Raw genomic sequence first — 5,880 nt, forward strand, 5'->3', positions numbered from 1 at the left:
TGTTTTCTTAGATTCCACTTGAAAAGACCAGAATAGAAATATTGTAGAAAGTACAGGGTAAGTGAAAGGTTTTGAAAGTATTGTGTCTGGATATTTCAAACCTGGCAGTAAAGAAAGCAAAACAATTTCTCAAAGACCTCCCCACAAGTTGTAACTTTAAAAAAACTCCAGAGTAGACTTTGAGCTTGTGGGTTTGAGTTGGGCTAGGTGTGAATCATGGGGAGTCTCAGAAAGAGCTTGAGTTGATCTCGCAGCACTTTCTAGCCAGTTATGTAGGGAGTATGAGTGGGCTTTAATCACTCTAGACCTTGCTTTTCTCTTGTATAGAATAGGACTAGTATAAATACTCCTCCATCCAAACGAGGATGTCAAGAGAGGGTTGGGGAAGAGTGAAGATGAGAATGGGTGTCATCAAGGGCTATGTGGACCCAGGGAGCCATTGTCAGTGATGTCCAGTAGTCAGTAATAAGTGAAACAAACAAACAAAAAACTAGGAAATCAAGAAGAAAACATTGACAGCCTCACTTATAAAATCTCATCTTTCATCTCACATGTGGGGAGTCTGGGGCTGCTTGCTGAGAGGATGAACAATTTGGTTCCAGATCTGGGGTCACCGGAGAAAGACTCTCTGGGACAACTAGTGGGCATGGCTGAGGATCTGGAGAAGGCGGGAAGCCTTATGGTGGTGTGAGACCCAAGCATACATACAACAATGAGTGGAGGACATTTTTTATTGCCACATGAAGGGTAGAACTTATTAGCATCTAAGGGTAGAGGCAAGTGCTTTGGGACAAATTCCCAAAAGAGCCATCTCCGGTGATACATTCTCCAGTCCAAAATGTCTGTGGTGTCAAAGCTATGGCTGACTTAGGGGAAGGGTGAAAGGATCAGAAATGGCAGGGCTTGACCTGCTGGTCTCATTGTCGGCGAGATGAGGGAATTTCTCTGGGAACCAACACGGTCACCTGTGTCACCCTCTGGGCTTCCCAGTGTTCTGAGAGCTAAATATGGTCATGATGCTGCAGAGACTGGAGACTGACTGGCTTTGTTTTGGGAGACCCTTCACTGAGGGCTGCTGAGAGCCTGGAGGGATGGGGATACAACTGGTTCAGAAGATCAGATTTCAACTGGCCACCCACCATTTTGGAAGCCCCAGCTGGGACCCAGTGGTGCTATTGTTCCCCTCAGAGTGAATGCATGACTGCTTTCCCCGACAAATACAGCTCTCTGCTAAGAAACACTCCAGAAAAACCTTCCTGATCCTAAGATAACCTTTGCCCTTTCCATCTGTCCCGTCCAATTGCCATATGTATAGTTTCCTTCTTTCTGAGATTCAAAATCATCACTTGTCTGCCGATGTGTTTCTCTGCTTCTGATGGGAAGTTTGAGCCTGGCATGTGCTATCTTGTGATTCTAGCACTCAAGAGGCAGAGGCAGGCAGATTACCCAGGAGTTCAAGGCTGCTCTGGACTATGTAATGAGTGCCAGGCTACTCAGGGGCCTACCTAAAAACAACCCCAAATCAAATAAACAAAAATGGAATTTTAGTCTCTTTGGGGAGAAGATTTTGCTTGTTGTGGTCAATGCTTTATTCCGTGTTTCAGTATTGTCATGCCTGAACCATTTTTTTCACTTTTAAATAAAAAAAGTAAAAGGGCATGAGTGTTTAGTACATGGTACTTACACGAGAAGAACGAGTGCTGTTTGTGCTGTGTATGTTTGACGAGGATATGTGTGTGAACTATAGCATAATATGTGATTGTTGTTAGCGGTGGTTGACGTAAGTGGTGATGTGGGTATCCTGTGTGCAGTGTTTGCTTATGTGGTGTGTAGGAAGCACACATAGTACATGCATGGTCTATGTATTTCTGTATAGCATGTGGTAGCTGCCTGTTATATGAATATATGATATGCATAACATATGTTTAGGGTGTGTATACGTGTGTAGCATGTATGTGTGCATGCATGTATATGTGTGCACTGTGAATATGTGTGTATGTGGTACATAGCCATGTGAGACAGAGCACACTGTTGTGGCCCACAGTTCCAGGTACATCTGGACAAGGCATGCAAAGTCTTGGGAGATGAGGCTGGCACTGGAGCCCATGGCCCTTCTGTGGCGATGGCCATTGCAGGGCTCATGAGCTCATCACTCTGGCATCTTTGAGTGCTGAGAGATACGCTGCACGTTGCAGCAGAAAGTGGAGGCTCCACCTCTCTACGGACTCTGCTTGGAGCATGGGGCGAGGCAGGCTCTGATTCAGAGTCGAACAAAACCTCCCCTCACACCATCTGTTTCGGTAACTAAATAAACAGAACATATAAATTTAAAAATAATTAAGAAGACACACGCTGGGCAACCACTTACCCGTTTAGGAAAGCTGGAGTGATGTAGTGTTATGCTCCAAGCATCCCAGCTATTCCTAATTGATCAAAATACCCTGATGTTTATAGCAAATGAGAGAGTGATTCAGAGTGAAATGAAGTCAGTGAAATGCCAGAAGTTTCTACATCCAAAACAGAGACACGGCCCATATGTTCTGAAATACTTTTGTACTTAGGAAATGTTTATAAAAAAAAATGAAAAGGGATATGCAGAGCCTTAGGAAAGAGTTTCAGATAGCAGGGCTAACAGGGACACGTTCGTCCCGCTGAGCCCGATTTCAGTCCTGTTTGCTAACTACACCACCACTGACTTTGAGAGACTACTTCAGACAGAAAATAAAAAATGCTGCAGTTATGACACATTAATTGTACAAAAACGTCAGGAGGTTGAAATGTCTTTAGAAAATCTTGCATGGTACCACACGATGAACTTTTGTGATAAAAGGTAAACAATTCCATTGTCTTAGAGCATGGGAAACATGTGCACAGAGCACACCACATTGAGACTCTCACAGACTTAAGACCCAGAGGACCAGGGCATTGACCAGCTGGGGTTAGTAAACAAGTGGACTGTGTGGGTGTGGGCAGGGCAGTGCCACTCGGCCAGAGGGCTCCATGTGCCTTAGGACAGTGGCTAGCATTAAGGCCTAGTGTCCCAAACCTCTGCTGGGAAGCCAGGCTCAGAGCCTGTCTTGGGAAAGCCATCCAGTGAGTGTAGAATTATTCAGGGAATGCAGAGCGGCACTTCTGAGAGCAAAAGAGGGGGTTGTGAGCAATGACACTGGCAGGGGATGTGAGCAGAAAGAGTTTTGCGTTCCTACCAGGTGCTATGCAGTGTCACTGATGCAAACATGCTCTCCCTGGGAGATTAGAGAGAATTGTAGACAGTCCCCAACATGGCTCCCAGTGAGCAATCCCCCACGAGTCTTTTTAAAACCTCCTTTTAACTGTGATGGACATGGACTTAAAGACTTGCTTGGAGCAAATAAAATACAAAAACACTGTGGGCGGTTATCTCAGAGATTACGTTATAAAATGCCCATGGCTTCTGACTGTCTGTCTCTACAGCTTTTCACATTCTCTGGATCCCTCCTTCTGGGAAGCAGGCTTCTGAGCTGTGAGCTGCTGTCTGAGGAAGCTGATGATGTGAGGAGCCTGAGTCTCTGGCCAAGAGTCTGCAAATGCTACTGTGTGGGCTTTCAGACCACCCCTCCCCAGCAGAGTCCCTGGCAACAACGTTTACAGACAACACCTTGAAAACAGTTCCTGAAAGCCGCAGGCTGGAGGACCCAGCTAAGTGATCCGCAGAAACATCAGGATGATACAACATTTGCTTTATGAAGCCTGTAGAGTTTGAAGTAGTTGGCTACATGGAAACAGCAAACATATAGAGCGTTCCATGCTAATGGGAAATACCATGCTAATTGGTTCATTTCTAGCTGTAGTGTTGCAGATACCTACGGTACCAAGGCATCCAGCAGAGCAGGTGGGCAGACTGGATAAGAACTGACTCACCGTCTAGGAAGAGAACCGTGAACATTGGCCATGCATGTGACATGGGCTCTGAGGATGCCTCATTCGTGATCTAAGCCTCCATGTTTATAAAATGGCATACGGAGGTAGATGTAACCAAGATGCTGGTACTCACAGGATCCAGGTAGATCGAAAACAAAGCATGGGTCACATGGGGATCAGGAATGCCTTGTCACACTTCATGTCAGCAATGGGATCATGGGTTGCCCTCATCTCTATGAACACCCTTGGCCACATCGTGTTGGCTCAAGCAGGGATTTGAATATCTAAGGTCACCAAGAGACCTGGCATTTGACAAAGATTAGAAGAGGTAAGTTTGAGGAGCCACCCCCCATTTCTCCATGGTCCTTCACAATAAGCCTGTGCCAAGGAGGCCAAAGAGGTTCCACCTTGTTTTGTGGTATGTGTCACAGAGAAATGGGCTCCATCTCTAATAGACATTGGTCTCTGATGGTTGCTTTTCTCTTTGTCTTGGTGTCACCACTTCTGTGCCCAGCACTGGTTCTGATAATCCCCCCCCCCCCAAAAAAAAAAAAAACCCAGCTCCAGCAGGGTAGGAGAGCCATATGTGTGGGCAGAGCCCTCAGGGCCTTGTCGTGGTTCATCGGCTATCTCTGGCCTGTATTATAACTCCATGGAGACCAGACATATGGCGGTCCTGCAGGCAGGCCTGGGCCAGACAAGCAGTTCTCGGTGTAACTAGAAGTGACCTTGATTTATTTTTACCCTATTTCACTCCGAGGAAAATAGAAGCTACAGCTTTGCATCTATATAAATCTTTAATTTCCTGTTTCCAGAGCATCTGCCCTTTGACTTCTGTTGAATGTAGATGTTCAGAAAACACGGAAACAAAGTCAACCCAACTGCCTGGAGAATGACTCTCTCCACCAGTCACTGTGGCTTTCCAAACATTCTTAAATGCATTTCCTTTTACTTGGCAACTGCTTCCCAAGAGACAGAGAACATGACTTAATATTCATGGTGAAATAGCCTCAAAATCGTTTGACATTAATGAATCAGGAAGAAAGCTACAGCCACCATGTATTCTTCCTTTTCTCCAGCTGCCTCTCCCGCCTCCCCCATCTTCTCTTCTTTTCTAAGTCCTGAGCTGGTGAAGCCTATCCATTTTCCCTTTGTCGTGTTTTGTTCCCAAGAGGTGTGCTTCAGATGTTCCAGGAAAGCCCATCAGGGTTCTATTATAAATGGCGGCATTTCGCCATGTGGAAACATTGAATTGGAATTTATTTTTGTATGCTTTATGCCTGATAAATTTAAGGTGCTTACAGTGCCCTAGGGCTTCAAGGTGAACTCGTGAAATGACAACAGTTAAATGAGATCCAACTGAAAAAGTAGACGCTGGAGGAATGTAAACCAGTGGTTGGGAAGGAAGCCAAGTGAACTCACCAGTCAGGAGGGAAAGTCAGAGACCAGGGTAGCATCATTGCTGTCAAAGGCTCTTGTGTTCAGAGCTTGTGGCTCTTCAGTGTGGCTTATGTGTGTTTTCCTCCAGCATTCCCATCCTACACACAAAGATGCAATTCTGCAGTGGTCTCATTGACTCTAGAACGTAGAACACATATCATCAGCCCAAACTTCTTGTCAGGCATGAAGCTGGGTGGCTTCGGTCAGGCCAGGAAGGCAGGGGTGGCTCATAACTACTATTATGCTTGGCTTTGTAAGATGTCTCTCAGATCTCAGTGGAAATGTGCACACACTACCGCATCAGTTCTCCGTAAACCACCAACGGTGGATGACAGGTCTCCTGTCATCTTAGATGGAAAAGCGCATGTGCTAATCTTGGTGGTAAACTGGCAAGCCGTCGCGACAACTGACGGTCCTCCATGCCAGGTGCTGGGATAGGTGAGGGTGGCAGTGCGACTTCAGATAGGAGAAGGGGAAGGGGGATGATTCTCTTCCACTTACTCTGCAGAGGCTGGGCCAGGCTGAGCCCTCACCCGTGTA

This window comes from Psammomys obesus, unplaced genomic scaffold, assembly GCF_907164565.1.
Source record: "Psammomys obesus unplaced genomic scaffold, mPsaObe1.curated_primary_1811, whole genome shotgun sequence".
NCBI classification, from domain to species: domain Eukaryota; kingdom Metazoa; phylum Chordata; class Mammalia; order Rodentia; family Muridae; genus Psammomys; species Psammomys obesus.